Source organism: Pleurodeles waltl, chromosome 3_1, assembly GCF_031143425.1.
Source record: "Pleurodeles waltl isolate 20211129_DDA chromosome 3_1, aPleWal1.hap1.20221129, whole genome shotgun sequence".
NCBI classification, from domain to species: domain Eukaryota; kingdom Metazoa; phylum Chordata; class Amphibia; order Caudata; family Salamandridae; genus Pleurodeles; species Pleurodeles waltl.
The window spans coordinates 452,851,427-452,878,748 of record NC_090440.1 but is presented as its reverse complement, the minus strand read 5'-3'; positions in this window follow the sequence as shown (position 1 = coordinate 452,878,748).

The window sequence follows — 27,322 nt, the reverse complement described above, 5'->3', positions numbered from 1 at the left end:
CTCGATGCCACACATGAGACAATTGGACCAACTCACCTCATCAAACAAGTGTATTGTGAACTTCAGAATTCCATACACCCACTGTCAAAGCTGCTTTGGCAGAGGGCTCATACACCCCATATCTGTGACCTACATTACCTGTCCATTCATAGGTCAGAACTGCAATAGGTACCTGCCAATGTCACAACTCAGAAATGTCCACATGAGGATGGCATGATGTAAAGACCTAGATAAAACACAAAACAAGGAGTTTAGGCATGACAAATTATAAAAAGGACCCAAATCTCATCAAATGTCAGTAGATTCACTCATATTTCAATGAGATTGACACAAGCAAAGCAGATCATCAAGGTAGCAACATTTTCATGTCTGACCTAGCAAGCCAACCTTGGTTGTATACTGCCACTGTTGATTAGAAACAAATACCCTACTCAACATATCCTGACCTCTACAGTTCCCCATACAGTCACAGTAATCACATAACATTACAGAAGTACACTCAAGTGAAGTAGTAATTGACGAGATCTGTCTACAAGTCTTCATATTCCTTTTCATCACTGTCATCCTCACTTGGCATTTCTGGATTCCTAGCTCCCCCTAACCTGGAATATATAGATTATCTCTCCTCAGGGCAATATTGTGGAGCAAGCATCACCATGGACAGTTTGGGTATGCAAAGTCCCCCATAATGGAATGGGACATATGTGAAACAATGAGTCCATCTCATCTGAATTTTTGCTGAAGACCTTGCATACAAGCAAACTGGACATATGTGACTTACCAACCAAGGCCCTGTTAGGGTACAGTTGTGACATCAGCTGTGGAATTGCGCTGATCTACATAATGAAGACATCATGGACTGAACCTTGATAACGGGCACAGACCTGTGTAATGTAGCAGTCCATCAGACAAACAACTTGGACACTGATGGAATGTAAGTACTTCTTGTTACGATAGACTTGTTAATTGCCGTGCGGTGGAACCAAGGCAACATGTGTACCATCAAAGGCTCCCACAACATGTGGGATGTGTGCAAAAACAGTGTGAGTGTGTGGGTGTAGTGTGTGTGTATGTGTATCAGGTGTGTGTATTTTGAATTGTCCAATGTGGTTGTGTTTTGTAAATGTGTGTGTATTTTGAGCACGGCGGTGTGTACGGCCAATGGATTACCGTGGTTGAATGACTGCCAGGTTGATTCGTGGGTCGTGATAGTGCTGGCATATTCCTGTTGGCGTGACGGTGTAGGTTTTGCTATCACTGACTTTTGGTGTGGCGGACTTGTGTGGGTGTCTGTATTGTGGCAGATTACGAGATGTGGGTCGTAATACCTGTAGCGGATTTCCGCCGCGGCCACTGTATGTTGGCGGCCATCAGCACGGCAGTAAGCGGGATTTACCACCAGGGTTGTAATGAGGGCCATATTCCCTCCTCACAGGCTAGAGTGTGACCATGTGTGGTAGAATGGGAACTCAGCGGCGGCTCCTCCGCTATGGCAGATGAACGTCGCCCCCCCACCAGCAGCAGCTGCAAACTTTAAAAATAAAATGATAATAAACTATGTTTACTATAGTTTTATGTTTAAAGGGGTTGGGCAATTGGCATGACGAACACAGAGGGGGAGTGCTGTGCACTCCCCTCAGTGCACATGTGTGAAAACCCATGCGCACTAGCTCTCTCCAACCTGGCACTGGTTGGAGACAGCAGGCAGAGGCTCTCAGTCTGCCTCGAAGTGCCGAGGCAGGACGCTCCGGTCATTTATAATGGTGATTGTATGCTGCCATCAGCATGAAAAAAGCATTAGGATTGGCTGCAGGGCAGGCTGGGGGCCTGTGCATGCTGTGACAAGGAGCGGCAGGGCAGAGGCGGTGAGTAAGGAACTTTTTAAAAACATTTTGTGTTTGTCATTCCCCCCTCCTCCCCTCCCTGCACTGCCTGCCACTTTTCTCCACTGTAAGCTGTGACTGTGTGAACTCTAAGCCCTGTAGCTGCAGTCAGTGTGCATCAATGGGGAGTCAATGTACATATGTCAGTATTTAGCACCAGGTGCTGAGTTCTAATACACTGTGGTGTGTGTGTATTGAGTGTACACAGTTGTACCTGATGTTGGTTGCACAAAACTAGGTGAGGTGACATCACAGCCATCCCCATATATCAATTGACACATGGATGTTATCAATGTGAGACCACATGCATTTGCATAACAGCGTGAGCTGTGAATGCGGTTGTATGTGTCAGTTGTGTTTAAAATGAGCTTTGTGTATGTTGCCTGTGATATTTCAAACCATGTTTGGCCTTACTAAACTGTTATTAGGAGGGCATATCCTGACTCACGCTGCCCTTCAGGTTACCACATGCACACCACATGCCAATATATTGTTGGCTACATAATGTACTGTCATGTATGGAAGTGAAGGGAATGGAGCATCATTTAGGTTCTGTCTGCTCAGCTTGCAGAGACCATGGCCTGTCAAACGTAACTCCCAGTATGGGTCACTTCTAGGCTGGTGTTGAGTGTTTGAAACTATGCAATTGTGACACTGTGCCCCCTTCCTGTATCCAAGTATGCCCTGTCATGTTAACCAATCTAGTTGCTGTTACAAAAATGCAGCTTACTGAGGTTCTTTCCCTGATGAGTATGTAAATGGTTTTAGTAGTGAGATAATGATCTGTTTATTATATGCACTTGGCATCACTGCCAATGAATGTCTCTGACCCCTGACAGGTCCCTTACTTCCACAGCCCTGTTGACAGCATCACCCAGGTCATATTAGTCCTGTGCAGGCTTATTGCATTAATGGTAGTCCCAATGTGCTGGTAGTGTGATGAATCCTGGGAACTCATGATATGTGAATCATAATGGTTAATGCCTGCCTTTGTTTGTTGGATGTCATCTCTGTAGGATGAGCATAGATGCACAGAAGCATGTTCGGTGGCTCACGTACATGATATAAAACCCCACCCCGTGGTGTGGCATGAGTATGCATTTGTCATTCAACATTTCCACACATGGGTAGGTTAGACACCTTCTATATCCCCCATGCCAGTCCCTTCATTGTCACCCATGTGCAATGTTTGAGTTTGTACTCTGGCAGTAGCCTACAGGAACTGTATGTAGGGAATCATTCTCACCGAGTGTTAATGCATTCATGCCTAAGGAGTGCACCATTCAGAAGCCACAGAGGTGTGATGGGTCCCATGATTCCTGAGCTCTCAGTCAGATTGCTAGAGCATGTATCACAACATGTCATTTGGCCTACCTAGTCAGTGGAGAGCCTGAGCAGGGTGGTGGGTTGGTATGCAGATTGGGAAGAGTTTGTCGGTCATGTCCCTGTACTCAATGGCTGTTATGTGGCACGCTTGGGCAGTTTGGGCATAAAAGAATAGCTTTGTGTTGTGACATGTATGTGACTTAAGATGGGGTTTATGGGCATAATTCCTGATCTTTTCTTTTGCATCCCTGCAGGTCAACACCCATCAGAAGAAAAGGATTTGGAGATCCATTGCCAGGAAGGTTGGTGCCCTGGGGGTCCACAGCCAGCAGAGCGCCTGCTGCAGAAAGAGGTGGGAGACGCTAGGTCCCAAAGATTGCAGAGACCCAGCTGGTGCTGTCCTCCCAACGTGGGTGGGGTGCCAGTCCGACAATGACCCCCCAAATGGCCTGTACTCTGGCGGTGGCCTACCCAGAGCTGGATGAGCATTCGAGGGCAGCACAGCAGCCACAAAGGGGTCAGTTCACAGCAAATTCCTGCCTGTTCCTTTGTCACATGATTGAGTGGGGTACTGACTGCTCCCTATGACAATTAGGGATGAGCCATGTGTCACACAATAGAAGGGAGATTATTTCTGTTGACATGTCATGTGTTTCAAACTGGTATACCTTGCCCTCTGAACCTTGGATCTGGTAAAAACCTGGGGAGAAAGCTCAAACAACTTTCTCTGCAGGGAGCACAAGTGGCTGTTTACAGTGATCTTTCATTTTGTTGTTGTTTTGTAGTGGGTGTAATGTTTGACCCACTGATCATTTCTCCTCATAGTCACAGACAAAAGGTAAGTAGGTTATGGATCTCTGTCCTCTGCCATGTGTCTGGGTATATTTTTATGTAGATATCTGCCACCCAGAAGTAACTTTTTCAGAGTGTATGATGTGTGCTGGTGCCTCACTGCAGTCTGTGATATATTTGTGCCCAACACTGATGTGATATGGCTGACATGGTTTATGGTTTGCAGATGTTGCAAACTACTTTCCCTTGGTAAGTGGGAAATGCCCATAGAGTAGAAATATGTCCCATGACTGTAGCCAACAATACTTTTCTCTATAGGAAATATGCTTATTCTGCAATTTTATGCATGTTCTACCCATGTTGATTCGATGATGTCTGTATTCCCTCACATATATGTGCATGGAAACCTGTTAGTGGAATAGCGCATTTACAATGCTGATCCATTTCATGTTGTGCCACAGACAGGAGTGTGTCAGCATTGTTTATTGTCTGACAGATACCTTCATACGTCATAGTATGCCATTTGTCATGTAGGACTGCAATAGCAATGATGGTCATGCCATTTAGGTTCAGATTGGGGAACCACTCTGTGTTCATCTATGCTCTTGATATGGTATCTTGTGGAAAAGTGCACTGAACATGTTCAATGGCTGAGGATTGTTTCCTAACTGTTGTCATGCATTATGGAGTGACATGCAGTGATGCTGACATCACATGTGTTTAGGTTCAGGCATTCATCCACAGACAGATACCAGGGTTGGCATGTCTTAGATTTGGATAGTGATGTTCCTTCTCATTGGACAACAGATTTTGGTAATTCTATTTTTCCTTGGAAGTTTTGTGTCTCTCCAACATGCAAGGTACAAGTGTACAAGTGTACCATATACATCCTCAGAGGATGTCATTGTAATGGGTACCAGACATTAGTGGTGAATATCCTGGGGCTGACTGAGTCATTGTTGTGTGTATTCTGGTGACATCTCTCACTGACAGATTGGACCTGACGTCGATGTTGTTCCTTTAATTGACACATGTGAAGCTTATCTGAGTGACATTGATACTACCTCCTTGACTCTATTGGGACAGGTGTCACATGTTGCACTGTACATTTTTTAAATGTGTCCATTGTGACATGGGTATTTCTATGTCAACAACTCCAGCATGTTTCACTTTTGTATCTGAGATATCTGACTTTCATTGGCATCATCTCAAATTGTTGGTATATCATGTGTGTGCAAAATATGTGTGTGCATAAACTTGTGTGTGAAACATGGGAAGTTACTTTACCATGGGATTTTATTGCTGGCTACAAGTAGACTGAGTTCTGCTGCATGTGGCATAGCTATGAGGATGGAGAGGTCACCTTATTGCATGGTCATTGTGGGACTTCAGCAATGCACTTGTAGTTGTCTGAGATCCTGATTAGCCTTGAGATAGCTTTGGTAAGTCCAGATGGAATGCATGCATATTGTATGGCACATGAGAGTGCCACTTTGGTGAAATACTTTTATGGAGCATACTTGACATGATGGTATTGTTTGTCAATCAGATGTGTTATCTTGCATATGTTATGACCCTATTTCTCTTTTTTTTGCAGCACCAGCACAGGCTGGCAAAGGAGATGGGGCAGAGCCGAGTGGGGAAGCATCTAGTTACTGGACTTTGGGTCAAAATACCACAGACACTGAGGGACCCAGTGGCCTGGAGAGCGAAGGGCGTGCCGTGGGGGAGACAGGACTGACATCCTCATGACAAATTCCTCCTCCAGTGGCCACTCCCTAGTGGTGACAGATCCATTGGGGACCCCCCACAGTACCATCCTTGTCTGGCACCCCATTCTATCACTGACCTTTCTGTTGCTCCCCACCCAGTTGGTTGTGCCTGCTCACCCAAGAGTGTCTCCTTTGCCACAGGCACCTCAGCCCCAGCCCCTGTTACCCCTGCTACTCTCAGTGAGGAGGCTAGTGACCTCCTGAGGATAATCTCTGTGCGTCAGACTGCCATTGTGAATGCCATCCAGGGATTGGCATGTCAGCTACAACAGACTAGTGCATTCCTGGAACTCATTCATGTTGCAATGTCTGGCCTCCAGAAATCGTTTCAGGCTCTGGCCTCCACACTTATGGCAGCTAGTAACCCCCCAACACTGATCCTCCCTCCACCTTCCTCTTTCCAATCCAAATCCCCCCTTCCCCTACCTACCCAAAACACACAAACAGATAATCATGCATCCACCTCAACAGACAAATGCAATGCACACAAACACATGCACCACAAGACAACCCAGCAAGCACACAAACAATATCCAGAAACAGCAACACTCACAACTGGCCATTTCACCTCTACCACATAAACATCACACACACAACATCAAGCCTACTTTCAGACACCACTGCAACAGTCACTGACACAGCCACCACACCCTTCCTTCCTGCAGACCCTCAGACATCCACCAGACGCACCACACCTGTAGACACCACAACTACCAATACACCTACAGCTACCATATCCATTCACCACACTCAACCACAGCATGCCCCAGAACCTCTACTCCCCCAAAGCCCAGGACACATAAACACCCTTTACTCACCCACCCAGCAAACACCCAACACACACAAGCATACCTCACATAAGAATGCATTTAAGACATCCACACCTACACAACCTACAACCACTCCCTCAACCTCCAAATCCCATCCCCCTTCTAATGACCATCTCTGTGTTTCCAAAAAACTGTTCCTGTGTGACCTTGGCCTTACCCATGTTTTCCCCTCGAACCACATCCAGAAGGACCCCACCCAGTCTCATCCCTTATACCTTTAAAGCCTCCCCCGCCCCTTGCAAGTGACCATTGGAAGTAGCCATTCCTCCTTCCACCCTCTGAAAAAGAATCCCACCCTTCCCAAGACGAAGACTACCCCTCCCAATTCCAATAACCCCCTGGTAATCCCTGAGGTGCATGCCTGCCCCCTTGAAGCCCCTTCCTTTGGAGGTTACATGGCAGTCAGTAGTCAAGTTGGGGCACAACTGTGTGCCATTATTGGCATACATTCATGGACTGGCTAATAACCTTTTGACAATATTGCTATTTCTTAATAATAAACCCAACAGTTGTTTTGTTTGGGGTACACCTTTGTCCTGCAATTCCTTTTCTAGCTTTCCGTTGCCCGATTGTCTTCAGTTGTGTGCCTGCAGTTGTGTGTGTTTGAACCTGCTTGCTGCTCCAGTTGCTGTTGTTAGCAGTATGTGAGTTTGTGTGCAATGCTGTTGTCCCCCACGAGAAGGATATATGTTGTTTGTTTATGTATGTGTGTGTTAATGCAATGGTGGTGTCATGGCATTGTCCACTGTTTGGTATACTATTTCTTAATGTGATGTCAATTGTGATCATGTATCGTGTAAGACTTGTCTGCCTGATCTGGCTTATGTGTCCATGAGATGTGTGTGTGATCTGGCTTATGTGTTCATGAGATGTGTGTCATCTTGAAGTTTGTATGTACAGACCTGGAGTGTGTTGAATTGTGCTAGCTGTGTTTGAATTTGCCTGTGCATGTGTCTGTTTAGGAATGGGTCTCTTGGAAATGGTTCCTGTAGAGGTATGTCCCATGCAGTGGGAGTTGTATGTGCTCTGTTGACTTTCCCTTCCCCATTGTTTCGATGTGCATGACAACTGGTCTTGGTATTGTTTGTACCTGAGATCCACGTAGGGTCATTTGCCTCTGGAGATGTTATTTGCGGGTCCTGTTCAAAGTGTTATTTTCCAGTGCAGTCTCCTTCCCTGTGTGTCCCACATGGTCCCATGCCAACTGTGTAGGTAGAATTGCTATGTTTGTCTTGGTAAATTTGTGTTTCTGTACGTGCCATGGTGCTTCCATTGTGCTATGAGGTGTGTGATGTGTGTGTCCATTGCAGCACTGTTTACCGGTGGTGTTGTTTGTGTTGCATGTCAAATCGATAGGTATGTGTGTTGTATGTGTGGGCGGTCCCTGGCCAGTGTGGAATGTGGCTGTGTGAGATTTGTTTGTATATGTGCTGTAGGTGTGTTGTTGTTGCTGTGTGTGACAATGTTGGGTAGCATTCAGTGTCCCTTTTTCTGGGATGTGTGTCCATATGTATTTGTGTAGTGTTGCAGTGAAGTGTGCTGGCCAAAGTGTGCACATTGTGTCTGTGTGTGTGTGTATATGTCCATTTTGATGGATGTCAGTGAGTGTGAGTGGTAGGAGACTTGTGCATTCGGGCCATGGTGTACCCCACTATGATGTGTTTCCTGTCACTACAGACTGTTTTAAAAGGTTGAGGATACAGGTAGGTGTGTGTACTTACAGCTGAGGTTGTCTACGTCAACTTTGATTTTGTGGTATTTCGATCAGCAGCAGCAGTGGCATGATGTTTGTGAATAGCTCCATGGCGGCCCGGAAATGTAAACATGCCTGCAGTTCTGTGTCTCCCTTTATGATGTCCGTTTCTGCCGACTTATACATGGTGATTGGACCACCACGGTCACACTGGCGGTGTGTAACCTCGTAATGGGTCTGGTGGAAACACTGTCTCTGCTGGCCTGTTTTTATTTCTTGAGACTGTGGCGGTCTGTGCTGTCTAGCGGTGCCGTCAGACCGCTGGATGTCATCTGTTTTATGACTGCCAAACTTGTAATACAGCAGTCTGCTCTGCAAGACCGCTGGCGGCCGGACCACCACCACCAACATGGCGGTCACGAGACCACCAAACTAGTAATCAGGCCCTTAGTCTTTTGCACACACCCACTCAAACACACTCAAGCAGCACATCCACATATAAATGCAAACACTGAAGGAAACACAGACACACACACAAACATACAACACACCCCCACCACAACCACCATCACAAGCATACCCTTAGTTACCACACTCACAAAGGCACGAACATGCACATGCTCCACCACCACACCTGTAGACACCACACTTACCACTACACAAACATTCACACCCACCATAAACACACATGCACCAGCACAACCACAGGCACCACAACCATGCACAGCACCTCAACAGCATACCCGTCCACACACACAAACATACAATGCACATTACACACACTATACTCAAATCTCCCACACTAACCCAAACATCAGACACCCAGTAAGAGACACAAACCAACACATACACGACATCCACTGGACCCACAGGCACCATCAACAGACACATGCACATCAGACACTACCACTCCCCCTACCTCCAAAGCCGAACTCCCTGTTAACTACCTTATCCATTTTACCATGAAAGAACTTCTATTTGCCCTGGCCCCTTCCACATCCCAAACCACTTCTCCCAAACATCTTGCCACACCCTTCCAGACCCCAACCTGCCACTTCCACATCCCAAACTACCCCTCCCAAATGTAAATCTACCCCTCTCAAATGTTTTCTCACCCCTTCCACACACCAAACCATCACTCCCTCATCCCAGCCCAACACAGCCCACCCCTTCCAAACCCAAACCCACCCAATGTAGTTACTAATCCGTAAATTATAGTTTAGGGAAAATTATTGCACACACCTGTATGGCCACATTTTGAATTGGGATTGATGTGACTTTTTGTGTAGGTGTTCATTGCTATGAAAACTGGTAGTACCAGATTGGTGAGTGTTTCGGATATATCAAGGTGTGTTTAAAAAATAAATTCTTACTACATAACACATCTTTGCACTATTGCTTGGAAGTATTAGTTAAATATGCACAAGTCTAGTGCTAATGTACACTAACAATTCCGAGGATGACAGGTAAAACAGTGGCTTACCTTCCGTTCCGGCAACAACAGGGTTGATTTTTGTCTTGGTCTAGGAGCATCAGCAATTTCATGATTTGCATGACTGGGTTTATGGTGGCAGGAAATGAGAACACTCGGAAAAAAGGTACGTTTCTTCCCTTTATACCTCTCAATTCACCAACTCAGGTGTGGTGGTTTAGCTACATCAGTTGCATCAGCAGGAAGGCACACCATGATTCAGCAGTAAAACTGGCTAGACTCCTGCTGCCAGCCGCATTTGCCTATGCTGCTATTAACACCGGTGGTAATTCACTGCAGAGACAGAAGTTCATCAGCGGTCTTTCGTTTATGGGCCAACATCTAAATAGAGCAGGCAGATTGCCAAAGCAACAGAACATCGATGGTGAGACCATTACCACCAAGATGTAAATCACGCCCCAAGTCTGTTCCCAGTGGACTGGAGCTTTAACAATCTTAACAAAGCTCCAGATTGCTGGGAGCGAAGTTTTAATCTGATTCGGGCAAAGAAACAGATCAAAATAATGCTTCCACCTGGAGGGAGGATCTTTAGGAGCTGCCAGCATCCACCGTATCCAACAACACCATGGTGGGAGTGTTGTGTGGTCACCAGGGCACCCACCTTTAACATTAGGGGCCCCAGGCAATGGATTCTCCCTGACTGAAACTGGCCTGGAAAGGGGGCCTCATGCTTGCTTCCCTTAACAATGACACTGGCCTGAGGGATGCGGTCCCTGGGGCCAAAATCAGTTGAGAGAGAAGGGACTGTATGTTTCCTTCCTCTAAAAATGGTGCTGGGCCCCACAGAATGGGTATCTTGGGGCCAAAACTAGCCTGTTGAGGGGAACCACATTCTCCTGCCCCTAAATATTTCACTATGCCCATGGGAAATGGGGACCTAAGGGTGAAAATCAGGCCAGAGGGGGATCACATGCACCCCCTTCAATTTATTTAAGCAAGTGCCCTTGGAAGATGGTTTCCCCAGTGCCTAACAAGACTTCGGGAGGGTGGCCCTATGTCCATCCTCCCTTTAATAAAATGAATGTCTGTATTTTTTTTAGCTCAAAGCATTAATGTTGTCACTGCCAAATTCACCTAACTATAACATTACTTTAACCTTTGTTTATTTCAGTGAATATATATTTACTTATATAATTACTGTTGGAAAGTCGATTATCTGTAAGGGCAGGTAGGTACCTACATTTAATAATAAGCCACAAACTCACATAAGGTTCAGTCAAGGTCTCAATAAATGAATGCTTCCTCAACCCTTGGCACCTTGGCCCAAAAGCAATTAGGCTTAACTTAAGAGACAAATATGTAAAGCATTTTATATCAACAAAAAAGTAAATAAGAAAGCACAATCCACAATAGAAATCCAACACCAACTTATAAAAATAGGAAATATGTTTATCTTTAAAATTACATCATTTGACAAAAATCTAATGTAGGGACCCGAAGATTTGAATTTTTAAAAATTAAATGTAAAGGTGTGCTTTCTAAGGCCTAAAAGGAAAAAGTACCAACCACTGACATATGGTCACGCTTGATCGGGGCAAAGTCAAAGTTTGAGGCTGACCGCGATAGAGCCCAAGTCAGATACATTGAGCAATGGGCCTCAGTCAAAATTTTACTTTCTCATTTAGGGCCTGATTTAGATGTTGGCAGCAGTTGTCCCACCATTGACATTCCAACTGAAAACCTGTCCACCACCGCAACCGTCCACCTGTTGTATTTAGATGTTGGCAGTCCCATGGACAAAACCCTGCTTACGAACCACCGCCTTCACCAAGAAGGACCGCCTGCGTTGATGGCGCAATGGGGTAAAGTGGCTCATGGTGGAACCCCAGACACCCTTCTCACTATGCAGATTTGGATGTGCCTTACCGCCAAGAAAAAAGTGGCGGTCCAACCTCCATGTTTGAATTGGCGGATTTCTACATTCTACACTGTCTTCACTGGAAACAGCTGAATAACACCTGCCATTGCTGCTGCTACTGACATACAGAGAAAACATGACTCTCACCATCACTGGACTCAAAGGTAGGGACGGTGCATTGCCAACGTATGTTAGGTGGGCACTGCAAAGGAGGTCGGGACCTCTGCAGACATATACATGTCAAAGTCATTTTAAAAGATTTCTGTGACATGCATATGCAGGGTATACACTGGTGTCACACAAGGCTGGGGACACACTGGCACAACATGCATATTACACACATACGCAGCTGTCATTGTGGTGTCTGTATTAATTGAAATAATGGATGCTGGCACCACAACGACGAGATACTCACACTGAACAACAGTGGCCAGGTGAGCTTATTACAAGGAGACCTTTACGGGTAGTTTTGTGATATCTGTTGGGAATGTTAGTAGGTATATGCAAATTTGTTTTGCCTGTTTGAGATGGAGGGAGCTGGAGTAGGGTGGGGTGGTTGTGGTTGTGTTTGCATATGTCTAACTTGCATGTGAGACCGATGTTGTTGTGTACGTTGTCTGCGGTGTGACATATTCAGGTGAGTGTTGATGTGTGGTGGTTGATGTTATACTGTGTGTAGTTTTGCTTGTGTGTTTGTGTAGTTGAGTGTGTAGTTGTGTTGTTTGTTGTGGTTGTGTGGTGTGTGGGTGCGGTGTCAATGGTCTGTGTTTGTCATGTCATGGATGTATGTCAATGTGTGTTTTCAGCATGTATAGTTTGTGCTGTGTTGGAATGGCAATGTGTTATTGCTTGAATGAGTTGTGTTGTATGGTATGCAGTACAGGGCTATACATATGGCCAAGTGACAGTGTGTGTGTGAATCACTTACCTCTCTGCCAAAGCCCCTGCCATTGTACGTAGTAAATTGGGATTCGCTGCCATTTCCTTCAGTCAGCAATCCACCACCATTCAATCTACTTGCAAAACTGTAACATCTAGCTGTGGCAGGTGGATCAAAGTTGGCTTGACGGTCTTTTTGGGTCTAACATTGACGTAGCTTGGCAGTGCGACTGACAACAACTAAATTAGGCCCTTGGTCTTTTTCTGGAGCTTTTTCATCATAGAGGGGGCTCCTGTTCAGGTCGGCTTGTGGTGTGACGTGTTGGCTGGGTCAGCTCGAGTAGTCCTGTTCAACTCCTGAACGTCTTGTCAACATGAAAATCTCCATAGCTTCAGGGGGATGAACCTGAGTTTCAGGCCAGGTTGAAGTTCAACATCGTCAGCCTGATTCTCAATGATAGGCTGGCCACCTTATGGAGCTTTTTTGCAAAGTTGCTGTAAACATCTCCAAACTTCTGGATCTTCATCTAGGAGTCCTTTTTGGGGTCTTGCTGTGTCCACAAACTTGGTCCAATATTCCAGAAGCTCTGAGCAGGGGTTCAGCAGGGATCTGAGTTACAGGGCAGCTCTTCCATATTTAACTATGCTCCTGGGTTGACAAGCAAGGGGTCATCCCTGACCTATGGGGTGCAGGGTGCCACCCTCTCAGGTGACCACGTCCAGTGAAATGTGGCAAAAATCTATTCCTGAAAGCACCATTCCTTAGAAATCCAAGAAAATCTCTCTTGGGAGGTGTGATTTGGTGAAGCCCACCTACTAGTGTGTATAGGGTTTCCTTAGTACACCCCTTCCAGTCCCTCTCCTAATCTAATTACTGGTGCTCCCATCTGGTTGGGGGTGCAGGAAATGGGGGAGCTCCGGTTTCTGTCTCTTCCTCCCTTGAAGGCCAGTTTGGCGACCCTATCCCCTTCCTGCTGTCTGATACAGGAGTCCTCCAACCACCAAATGCTTCCTTCCTTTCATTCCAGGCCACTTCACATCTCATTAAGGTATTTTGGTTCAGCCTGCCAGAGGATGACTAATCAGGAAAGGCCACTACAGGGCTGGTTTAAGTAACTTTTAGAAAGAGCTCTAAAATTATTTCCTTGTAATAGTTATAATAAATCTAACATGGGCAAGTTTTTCGAATAATTCTAACTATTAATTTGATAATTTACGTGACATATTTAGCTCTTTCCCATCAAAAATAAGACTTTATTATTTTAAAATAAAGCCTTCCAATGTTAGCCTATGGAGCGAATGTACTACAATGAGGAAAAATAAAATTGGCAGTTTTTCCGCTCGCCAAGGCTTATAAAACATCTTTTATAATGTCCCTGCTTATATCACAGGGATGCCAAAACCTACATCCCCTTCCATATAATAGGGACTTTGAGGTAGGTTTTCAGAGGCAACTATGATTACTCCTAATTTGGACATACATCTAAAACAGAGCAATGGCCCTAGGCCTGGTTAGCAGAGCCCAGGGAAAAGCCAGTAACCACCAAGATCAGGCAAGAAATGGGGGTGATCAGGGACAAAAGGTTGACTTTCTCACAATTACGCAGTGAAGACTTCCACTGGGTAGTCATAGTGTGGATTATGTTTCCATAGAAAATGTATTTTTGTTTTGCTACTAACGTTGGTGCCTTTTGCTGAATGTCCTGAAAACTTTCCAAAATAGTGCTCTTTATTGCCTTGTTTGCACATGGCGAGTTTTGGGCTGAACCATCCATTCATTTTCCCATTGGAACCTTAAACACAGCTACAGCCTAACCTTTGAAAAGGATTTACAACAATTTTGGTATAAAGCTAAGTTTATGTTCAGAAAGAGTGTTTTTTGTGTTTTGGTGAAAATTTGTTGAGGAGTTTCTGAGTACTTCATAAAAAATAAGCTTTGGATATTTAGGGGGGTGGAGGTTCCACAGATTCCCAAAAGATCTCAAACTGAGATCAGATTGGCTGCGACCATCTCAACCAGGAAGGGGGGGCAGCCACATTAGGACTCAGGACTTTTTCCTGAGTCCTGAAATAAATTGCAAAAAAAGACACAAATCGACAGGGTATGAATACTCTGACACCCTAGGGCTGGTGGTGGGGTCCCCACAGGTCCCCACCTGGAGACAAAAATGATTTTTTTGTGTGCAAATGTTGCAGTTGTTCAAAAAAGAAAAAGCATATTCTCCTGTGCTTCTCTTTTAAGCCCCTCAGGTGGGCCTGTTCCCAGGAGAGGAAAACATTTATAATTTGGGGGAAGAGGCATGTCCTACCCCCTCCCTGGAAGGGGGTTTCCACCCCGGGGACCCCTTGCCCTTGGGCCCAGACATGTAGTTAAAGTGAAGGAGGTCCCCCTCCCCTGCCTAATCCATTTTTGGCCACATCCCTTGTTCCCGTCCATGTAATAAAGGAGAAGGGTGGCACATGGCTGATTTCAGCCCGAGTAAAACTAATCCCTGGAGGCCTGGCCATGGAATAAAGTTTTCCATTAGTCAGTGTGAGGGCAGAGAAACAGATCTGAATAATACTCCAGCCTGCAGGGAGCAGCAATTTTAGATGCTCCCTTTGGGTGGGTGCAACTGTAAGAGTGGAGCTGGCTGGGGCCACTGGGTCCTTGAGTCTCCCCCATGTCCCCAATGATAGTGTGGCGGGTACCCTAGGTGGGTACCAGGACACCCACTTTTTGTTGGTTGTTGGCTGGGCCCCAAGGGAAGAGCTGCATTTTCCCCTTCCTCATAAATATATTCCGGGCCTCTGAGGATGTGGTCCAAGGGATAAAATCAGCCTGGAAAGGTGAGTCCCATGCCTTCGCCTCTAAAAAATGCACTCAGCCCTGGGAGATGGCATTTCAAGGACCAGAATTGCCCTGGGAGTGGGCCCTAATGCCCCCTTCCCTAAAAGAAAAAAATGCACTGGGAACAAGGTCCCTGGGCACACAAGCGGCCCAAGGAAGTTGGCCAGATGCCCCTTTCCCCCCAAAAAAATGCTCCGGGCCCAGGGAAATGGGCTCCCTGGGGCCAAAAGCAGCCCGGTGAGGGGAGCCACATGCCCCCTCCTCCGAAACAAATACAGTAACTCCAGGGGATGGGATTCCTGGGGACAAAAAGAGCCGGGGAAGGGGGCCAAAAAACACACTATTACAATAGATAAAAATGAGGGATAGATTATTTGGGGGGGAGAAAATTGAAAAAATTAAGGGGCAGATTTATGAAAAGTGTCGCTGAACCCAGTGCAGCACCACTTTCCTTGCACCCCTTAGTGCCACTCTACTGCCACCATGTGTGTATTGTATTTAAAATACTGTACACCATGACGCAGGGTAGGGGGTAATAGCATAATTTTGTTGGGTGCTATTGATGTATTCTGCAGGAGTAGAGACAAAATATTGACAAAGTACATAGGGATCCACTATTATAAATAATGGTGTGCCCCCTGTTAATGCCTGTTGTGAGCAGGTGTTAAAAGTGGCAAAAAAATGGTGCAAGGAAATCTCTTGGGGAACGCCCTCCTTGCATACATAATGCCTGGTGCAGCATAATATGGCACAGGGTTTACAAGTGGCACAATGCATGCATTGCTCCACTTTGTAAATATGGCACTGAGAAAATGTCACTTTCGCGCTGCCTTAGCATCATTAAAATGACCCTATGGTGGTGCTAAGGTGGTGCTAGGGGCTCATAAATATCCCCCTTAGACGGGATTCAAAAACAGGCCTGTTGCCATGAACAAAGTAAGAAAACAAGATGGTTGCGTAAATGGGAACTATGTGGTGCCATTTGCGAGTGATTTTGAATGTGAGGATGTACTCAGAGTTGCGCTTGACGTAAAACCCAACACGAATGGGTGTGAAGGGGAACTCTGCCAGATTGTAGAACTCTGCATAGTGCTGCACAGTTTTTTTCCCACCCTGCAGATTTCTGCAATGGCGACTCTGAAAACTACAGACAGGCTTAGTCCTTACAGAGATCTGTGACCTTGAGCAGGTGCATAGGGGCACATTCAAGAGCTGTAGAATCACAAACCCAGTTTGTGCTCTTCGATTGGGGTGTTGTTTGACAATTATCCTCACATATGCAAGACATTTCCTGTACCATCTACCCCTGACTGTAGTCCTTCAACAGCAGGATAACATACACCTTTATCAGCCACAGATATGCATGCCCTGCCGCAACAGGAAACAGCTCCACCCACCCCTGTCCCTGCACTTGTGCCACCCATAGGAGGGATCATTCATCCAGATCAACGTGTGAGGATAGCAAGTCCTCCACCACCACCTCCAAGAGATGTCAAAACTAACTTCGTCAGTGTTTGTCTACCATTCAGTCTGTGGACTATCCAACGAATACATTCACCTTTTTTGAGAACAGTTGTTTATTGTACACTGGACTTCAAACAATGTGTGCTCAACAAATATAGTTTCATCCACCATAATGAACTTTAGGTTTGTATTCTTGTCCTTTTTCATTCTGGTTTCAAATATATTGTACTCATTTTTTTGTTCAAAATACGTGGTTTTGTATTTATTGTGTTAATTCATTTTCTATGTCTTCCATACACCAAAATTTATGAAACCTGTCAAACAATATGCTTCTACAATTAATAGATACCAACTTGGCAATGTGTTTCTCATTTTAAAAAAAAGACATGGAAAAAGAAACATTGAGATCACAATGTATTGTTATCATACATTTCTAGGTAACAAGTCTGTGGCACAAACAAATATGCTTTTCACAAACCATGAAGAGCCCAAACAGCCTGTGCCATTTAGAAGTTGACACTCTAAAACGTTCATACCATGGAAGAATTTATTATTGATTCAAGACCTCGGCTGGAGTCAGACATCCTGCCCTCACAATAGAAAAAACCTACATCAATAACACCAATAGTCCCCATCATGGCACAGTAACAAGAATTGAGGCCACATGACTATTTTAAGACACCATGGCGGTATCTGGTGCAATGGCACAACCAGCATTCAGTGGTGTGCTACAAAATGTTCTTTCAACTATGAGGGGACACAACAACATCTTCCTACAGTCAACACAATTGAAGATTTAGTCAATGTGAAGGGAGACCAGTATGCTCTGGTTTGGCATATAAATGTAGTTAGAGCAAGTTAAGCAGCACATATTGCCTTGGTGGCAACATCCAACAGAAAACAGGTCTGATACAATCCCAAGAACATCCACTTAATCACAGTGGAAGTTGTCTCTGTACAAGATCTGTCCATCCAAAGTGGGTGTCTGTCCCAGGATCCACCCGTGTTCCCTTTGTACTTTCCAATATCAATATATAACTGCAAATGTTACAACTTGGAAATGCCCAATTGAAGATGACATTGTGAAGTATCCTAAAAAATAATAAGGGGAAATAAACGATTTCACATAATGAATTTGACTCAAATGATAAGTAAGGAGGACACATATACTTAGCACAAGCAAAGATAATCTATGTCAGAAAACAAATTAGTCACTGTAGGGAAATTTTGATCTACAAACAGCTTTGACTTGGACTTTCCAGAACTGACCATTTCTACCAAATTTCCATCACAGACTGAGATGTTCAGTGTGTCAAAGGTTTTTCTGATATTGGATGTTACTTTGTGTAAGGGTATGCTTAAATTCAGGTGAAGAAGTAGCCAATGCCATTATGACATAGGTCAAGTCCTTCCTCTTCACCACTGTCATCTTCATTGGGCATTTCAACATCCTCACCCATTGGCTGTTCACGGTCTCCATCCTCTGTGATGACTGGCATGTTCCATCGCAGGGCAATGTTGTACAGCATGCAGCAAGAAACTGTGATTTGGCACACCTTATTGGGTGAGCAGAGGAGTAGAGGAGGGCACCATTGGTCTTGATCAGACACCAAAATCTGTCCCTCAGGAGCCCAAAAGCCTGCTCCACTGACCTCTGTGTTCGTCTGTGGGCCTCACTGAGGCAGACATCACCTATGATTGCTGAATTCTTCAGTGGTGCCAACAAAGGTGTTGATTAAGATATGCTCAGTCTCCTAAATGGAAGCAAAAATCGATATAATAATATCATATCAAGTTATTAAACATTCCTAAACTAGAATTAAAGCAAATGATCTTTAAGCCATATTGTACTTAATAACAAGCCAGGCACCCTCAGGTGGTGATATGTGCAAGGGTCTGTTCTGTAGTACAAAGAAATCATGTTTTGTCCAAGGAAAGTGGGCACACACACTTGAGATGTATAAATCCAGCATGCGGACAACTTGCACATTGATGGAATGGAAGTTTTTCTGCTTGAGGTAGACCTGTTTCCTGGCACCAAGGCAATATGTATGCCATCAATTGCACATTTGGTAGGCCACCCAAAACATACAATTCTCCCTTCACATTGGCCAAGTCCTGAGCTCTTGGAAACTGGACAAAGCTGTTGATGTGTCTCATCATTGAAGCAAGGACTTCTTGTAGCACACCACGGAAAGTTGGCTGTGACATGCCTCCAGATACTGCCACAATGTATTGAAAAGATCCAGTGACTGCTGCACCATGACCCCCTACCATGGCCTGCATTCTTGCAGTAGCCTACCCAGAGCTTGATGAGCAGTTGAGGGCCCATCAGCAGCATCAAGGGGGTGAGTTATTGTGTGTAGCTATTCTTCTTATTTAACCTTTTCAATTTACAGTACTTTTGTTTGGCATCAACAAGACGGTTGACACACAGGAGGTGTGAGTTTTTCAGGGGGTGTCTGATGCTGTGTTAGGTGCATTGTTTTGTGCTATTAGGTAGTCACTAACTTTCTCATCACAAGCCAAGCACGGTTTTGAGCAGACAAATGGCTGCATGTGAAAAAAATGGGACAACCATTTCTGTATGTCATGATGGACATTTATACCAAAGAAGCCATGATTGGGTCAGGTGTGATGCTCCATCATAAATGTGAGTAGGTAATGTAGGAACTATTTCTGCTGACATGGCATAGTAAGCACTTATGTTACAGTTGATATTTCAAACTTTACATAGGTAAGTTTGTACAAGGACAATATGATCATGAGCATCTGCTCTAAAAAGACTGGAAACATGTACAATGGCATCATTCCTTATCTGAAATATGGAAGAAATTAAATTTAAGTCAGATCAAGTAGATGGTAGAAGGCCTTAGCCCTTCAAAAATGTGCATGTAAAACAGTCTTTGTCAACCAACATGAATTCTTATGCCAACTCAATTGATTGAAACAGACAAGAATTAGTCCACTATGGTGACAGAGTTACATGTACCCCAAATGAATTTTAAGTGTCCACAGTAATGTCCAGATGAGAAATCAAAGATGGTGAGAAAAGTGTTACTCAAAAGGACATTTGATGATGGAAGGTTAATTCACATATATTTTGGAGTATCCCACTTGGATAAGTCAATATCAGGCCCAAAACATGACTCTTTTGGATATGTGAATATGTTTTTGCTCTGTATGAAGTGGATTAGGAATGTATCTAGGCCTTTGTATTTACTCATGCTGTCAAATTCATTTGGCATGCAGAGAAATAAAAGTAGATGAGAGACAAAAGGCATACATGATATGGGAGCTACTTTAGGAATTTCTAGACTGTGAACAAATGGTTTGTGGAACTCTTCTCCACATGCATGAGATAAAGATGCCAAGTTCGAGATCCTTGAAACTGGTTTAATATGTAGACCTGGCAAATATTTTGTGAGCAAATTAATGTTCAATGTTATTTATACAGATACACTCAAACTGGTGTATCTGTGTTTTCATTATCATCTGGGCAAGGCTAGGGTGACAGCAGCCATGTTGGTGGGGAAAAAGCTGGGAACTGTGGGTTTGGTGTAGACACCACCAACACCGAGGCTCTCAGTGCCACAGAGGGTAAGGGGACTGTCACAGAGGCAACCAGCGACTCTACATCATCTTCAAATATCTCCCAGGTTGCGCACAATGAGGAGGCTATTGACCTATTGTGGACTATCTCTGCAGACCTGGCTGCACTACTGAATGCCATCTAGGGGCTTAGTGGGCAGATGACACTAATGTTAGCTTACATGGATGGCATTCACAGTGCCATGTCTGGTCTACAGAGGTCGCTCCAGCGCCTGGTTTCCTCTGTGTCTGTAGATTCCCACCTACCCAACCTTCTCCACCTCACATCCATCTTCCCAGCCCTATCCAAACCATACTTAGGCCTCTGTACATACTCACTAAAACACCTACAAGCAGCACTTCCACACATAAACACAAACACAGAAGGAAACACAGACACACACAAACATACAGACACCACAACCACTATCACAAGCATACCCACAGATGTCACATCCACCATGGCATAAACATCCACACCCACCACCACCACACCGGCAGACACCACACCCATCATGACTCAAAAATCCACACCTACCACTACCACACCTACTGACACCACACCAACCATGACACAAATATCCACATCTGCAGATAGCACACCAACCATGACACAAACATCTACACTCATCAGTGCATATCCATGCACCTGCTCAGCCACCGGCACCACAATCATACACATCACACCCATCCACACAACACATACAGTGCACATTACACACACTAAACAAATACCCACACTCACCCAAACAACGGACACCCAGTAGGAGACACAAAGCAACATGTACACCACATACACCAGATCCAGAGGCACCAGAAACAGACACATGCACATCAGACACTACTACTCCCTCTACCTCCCAATTTTCACTGTTTTACTTTTTAAGTGATGCACAGCCTGCATGCTCTATGCCAAGCTACCAGAGGGTGAGCACAGCATAATTTATAGTGTGTAACTGACTTATCTTGACTTGGATTGTGGTCCCTACTTGGGCAGGGTGCGTACCTCTGCAAAATAGAGACCCAATTTCTAACAATATCCTTTCCACTGAATGAGATAATTTTTGAGCAGCAGAATAGGCTCTTGATCAAACTAGCTTGGAGATGTAAACAACCTAGACTCAGCTGGGACAGTTTGAGGCTTCCGTATGACAGAGGCGGATATGCAGCGTCCCAATTTGAAGTGTAGTACCTGATGGCAGAGGTGCAGTTCATTCATTATTGGATACATAATAGCCAACATGCACCACATGTTGCTATTGAAAAGGGACAGATTCATCCACTCCCATTATTGGATGTCCCATATTTCCAACTTGTTAGATGTACCCAAGTGATGCATACAATGAAAAGTACTGCAGTTTGGTTTCACTGTGCAACATCCCGGTGGACTACACGTCCCTCACCCCATGAAACATTATTGCCCACTCCAGATTGACCACACCTCCGTGGTGATGACACACCTCAGTAAGAAACACATCAACACATTGCAAGATCTATTCATAGCACGTGAATTTAAAACATGCCAAGAATATTTAGGGAAAGCAGCAAACACACATGGATACCATCGCACATGGAAAGCTTTTGCATGAAACCTGCTGGCTCTACACAACATTCCCTAAAAAACCATTAGAGTTGCCTGTGCTGTCTATCCTATTGTCCACTCCCCATGTAATCAAGCTAATTACCAGATTACATAATGCATTTCTGGAACAGATAGAAGGGGTGACCGTTGGGTGCAGGTACAGTGGTCTGTGGACCTAGGCATGGTTATCACCAGCATGATGTGGAAGCTTTGTTGCCAACAGAGGTCTTCCCTAGTGGAAGATACAGATTAATCCATTATAAATTGCTGCAGAGTACATACTTAACCCCGTGGTCCTGCCCAAGTAAGATCATGCAAATTACTCTATGTGGTGTTCGGGGTGCAGGCTTCCATAATATGGCATGGATCTGCCCAGGATTAACCCCTTCCTGGGGACAAGTAATAGCAGCTGTGGAAGACATGACAGAACATGAATTTTGGCTTACCCCTGACACCGTCCTCCTTGGTTGTGTTAAAAATATTCCTAAAGGCAGTCGCAAACTAACTTCGACAGCAATATTATTGTGCAAATGCAGCGTTGGTATAATGTGGGAGATTGAAGAGTCCCTCTTTTTCAGGACTTGCTGAAAGACAAGCCCCAAGGTGAAAAATTGTCTAAAACATATGCTGCTACCCTTCCCAGTGTCACAGGGCCGGGAGAATTTATGGAGCCATTTTGAACTGCCCACCGTTACCAATGGATAACATATATGATGCCAGGATTAGACTTCTATGATTCAATAATGGCATATAGGCATAGGTAATAGGCCACTTTCTCATGTGAGTAATCCACTGTGAGAGCTGTATATATAAACTAGTCTAGTCAATACATATTTGGTTGCTGATACTGTAGGCTGCAACTGTTATCACTTTGGAGTGCCCTGGTCATGTTTCATTTTCTCTTCCTAATTAATAAATAAAATAATTAAACCAATATGGTAAAATTGTCTTACACCACATTGGCACACTTAAGCCCTCATTACAAGTGTGGCAGTCTCAAGACCGCTACACTCGCGATGGCGGTCTGACCGTAGCAGACAGGGCAGTCCGTCCACCCTATCATGACCAATGCAGATGGCCCACGGTCCAACCGCTGGCACTGCCTGGTGGCCACCTGTTCACAGCCTAGCAGTCTCAGAGGGCGCAATCCACCAGGGCAGTGCTGCAAGCAGCACTATCTGGAGATTACGAGTCCCCTTTCCACCAGCCTTTGCATGGTGGTCTCACCGCCATGCAAAGGCTGGCAGAAAGGGGTGTCTGGCCGCATTGTGCATTTCACTGCCCGAATTATGGGCAGTCGCACCTGAAGAACCACAACAGTGCCGCCAGCTCAATTACCTATATAGGCCTTTAAACATGTCTCGGACCTGCCACTTCAGTCTGCATGCACAGTTAAACACTGCCATTGCAACCTGGCATGAAACCCTTTTTGCCAGGCCTAAAACTTCCTTTTTAATACAAATAAGTCACCACTAGGGTAGGCCCTAAATAGCCCATAGCTCAGGGTGCAGTGAATTTAACATGTTGGGCATGTACATTTAACTTTTACATGTCCTGGTGGCGAAAAAATCTTAAATTTATTTTTCACTACTGCCTTTCCCATAGGATCATATTGGGTTACCTTCTTACATTTAATATGTGCTAACTTTCAATTGGGAGCAGGTTGGATTGTCAAGTTAGTTGTTTAAAGCATTCCTCTTCAATGGTAAAGCTGAATTTCAAGTTACTATTCTGAAAATATGACTTATAGAAAGTTGGCATTTTCTTGTTCAAACCATTTGGAGCCTCTGTCTGAGCACCCTCAGAAAAGATTTCATACTAGTCTTTTGTGGCCACAGATAGGCGAGGGCCATGATAGGGAGGCAGGAAATTCCAAAAAACCTTTGGTGGTGGAAGCCTCAAGAAACTTGCTAATTCAAAGTTGGGCATGTACATTTAACTTTTACATGTCCTGGTAGTGAAAACATCTTGAATGTATTTTTCACTACTGCATGGACTACCTCTCCCATAGGTTCATATTGGATTACCTTATTACATTCAATATGTGCTATCCTTCAATTGGGAGCAGGTTAGCATATCAAGTTAGGGGTTTAAAGAATTGTAATTAAAAAACCGTCTTAAATAGTAAAGTTAGATTTCAAGTCACAATTCTGAAATGTAACTTTTAGAAAGTTGGCATTTTATTGTCCAAACCATTTGGTTGCTGCAGCCTGTATTTAGGGTCATATGACTAGCTGTAGCTGGAAGTTGGTCTTTTTGTATTGCTCCCAGAAAGTGAGATAACTGGGGAAATGATGTTGGCAGGATGGGGCATCTCTGACCATCTCTGACTTGATGGGGGCAGAGCTGTCACCATACTTGCACCTCAGAAAACCTCTGTCTGAGCACACTAACAAAGGATTTCATACTAGTCTTTTGGACCCTCAGACAGGCTACAGCCAGGGTAGGGAGACAGGTAATTCCAAACAACTTTGGGGGAGGGAACCTCAAGAACTTTCTGCTAGTTCAAAGATGGTGGCAGGTATTGACATTGAACCATATAACCCAACTCTTCAATACATCTCTGAACCAGGCATACTACAGAAGGAATGTTGTGCTGCATTGCTGCAAGAATGGCTGCTACTCTGCTGCCCTGCTATTCTGCTGCCCTTCTGTCCAATGTTCTTCTTGCTAAGAATGAAGGCTGGCCCTTACCCTTCATCCCATGCTCAAGTGACTCCCAGGATCAGCTGACTGACCTCCTGTTCTGAGCTACAGGGATATAACAAGCTTTAGAGGCCTCCCTGCTTCTGCCCAGCTGACCTGCTGCCTGGACCTGCAACTGGACCTGTATGAGCCAAACTGGCCTCTGCTAGAGTGAGTGCCTGATCACCAAGAGGTGCCTCTCTCATCCTGGATCCCTGGTGTCGCATTAGTGGAGCTCCCACCTCAAGAAAAAGAGAATCCACAAGTTTGGGGCTTTTTGTGACCACAAGTATGCCTATTTGTGCCACGATCCTGCTGTCCATGCTGCCTGCCAGCGCAAAACTTCAGTGAACCTAACTCTTTATCTTCACCCCAATGTGACTGTCAACAACACCTGGCAGCACAAGATCTGCATTTTGTGCTATGGCATAGACAAACCACAGTGACTGCCAACTCGAATTTCCCAACAACAACTGTCCCTGATTCCCAACTGGATTTTTGAGCCACATCAATGATCGTCCATGATGCCTGCTCTTCTGTACTACAGCAACGACCATCAGCGACGCTCTCCCTTCATCTCATGGCCTCCTCCACTGTGAACAGAACACTTTACACTTAATTTTTGAAGGTAACTCTTTCAGATGGACTCACCTTGTCCCTGTATCCACCCTGCACCCTATTCTGGGTGGCCTGAACTTGTGACTTTCCCTGGTCTCATATGACCACAGAGCTGCAACTGGCTCTTTGTGCTTTTAAGTGCTGTGCTTACCTGAAATGTTTCAACCTGAATATCTCCAGGTTTACTGATTGGACTTGCGTCATTTTGGTCTCAAATAATTTATTACATTTGACTTTATTTTCCTAAATTGATGTTGTGGTTTTCTTGTAGGATGTTTTCACTTTGTTAGTGTTTGAAGTGCTTCATAAATACTTCACATAATGCCTCTAAGTTAAGCGTGACCGCTTTTGTGCCAAGCTACCTGGGGGTAAAGCACAGGTTAATTTTTTGTTTGCTTGTGTTTCACTCTGACAAGAATTGTGTTTACTGCTTGTGTAGGGTTTCACCCTCCCAACTAGTGACCCAATTTCCAACAAAGGGTCTTCACAGGTCTAAATTAAGAAATGCAATGAGCAAAACCTTTCAGATACTAAACTGAAAAAGCAAAGGCAATGTTTTAGACTAGTGGTGAATCAAAGGAGAGCCAGGAACATATGCATGGAGTCCATAGTATGTCATAAATGTTACGCAGTCATCTTCTCCATAGAAGATCAGGAACTTAGTGGACCAAATCTTGCACATTTTGCTTCCTTTCCAACATGTGGTAAACCTTGCCATATGAATATCTTCAGCTTTTCGCTTACCCTCAACACCCGTACTATACAACATAAAAATGTCACACTGCATGGTATTATCTTTGCTGAAGTTTTTCTTGTCAGCTAACAATACCTGTTCAACCATCAAAGACTTTGTGGTATACTATATTTAAGGGGGCAGCATTCATCTAACTTGTCTTTCCGACACAACATGACATTGGCTCCACCAAAAGCTCTTCTACATTCAGCTACTCGCCTGATCACTAGCCGAAGCCCAAAGTGTGAAATATGCTGACTCATTTTTATAGTGAGATGTTGTAAAGAACTGTTTTTAGTATCCTTGTCTGCTCTGCTTCTCATTCCTCAGATTATATTCTGGGTTTGATCCGGTACAGAGAGGTTTACACCCACTGAGTCATACATGCTTAGTGAGAAACTAGGTCCTCAACTAAGTTTTAAAAATAACAGACAGACAAGGATACTAAAAACAGTTCTTTACACAACATATTCTATAGAAACTACATTTTTATATTACCTAGTGGCTGTTGCCACTAGGTAGTTATTTTCCGGATGCAGTTTCTATAGAAAAAATGTTGTTTACTTTCCCATACCTTTGCTTCCAGGTGAAGAATCTTCACAAGCTTTTACCCAAAATTTGTCAGCCACGTTAGCTGCTGTCTGGTAAGTTTGGGGGTGATCTGTCAAGTGGGGGCCAAGAAAAAGGGGATGTCCTAAAACGCTTTTCCTCCATTCATATTTCTATAAAGGAATTTTGAACAGCTAGCAAGCAAAACTACTGGACGTAATTACACGAAATTTGGCATAAAGGAAGGTGACCAGAAAGTGACCTGTTTGTGATTTGATGTGCATTCTTTCAGTAGTGTTATTGTAATTAACTGCGAAACAAATTTGTATATATAGGGATGTGGCTCCTCTGAGGATTCAGAGGAAAAGCAAGGCCCTGATTGGCTGGACATTCTGCCCTGAGTGCGGAGAATACACTCCAACTGTGGAGATACTGCCTCATGTGCAGACATAAATATATTACTCTACTCTAAGTATACTGTATACTATACTCTAAGTTTACCTTTGTGAATTGGGCCCTAACTTCTTTCAGGGCCACCGTAGTTGACCTGCAAACATGATTGTTTGAGGGATGCATTTCCCACACAAAATGGCTGACTCACTAGTGAATGACTGATTCCGAGTAAAGTGGAAAACTCCAGGGTTTGACCAACACCTATCAGCAATATGGCAAATTCAGAGGCGGGACATGAACTCTTCACTACATAGCAGCCTCAGCAAGTGGCACTGGCTCTACCAACATGGCA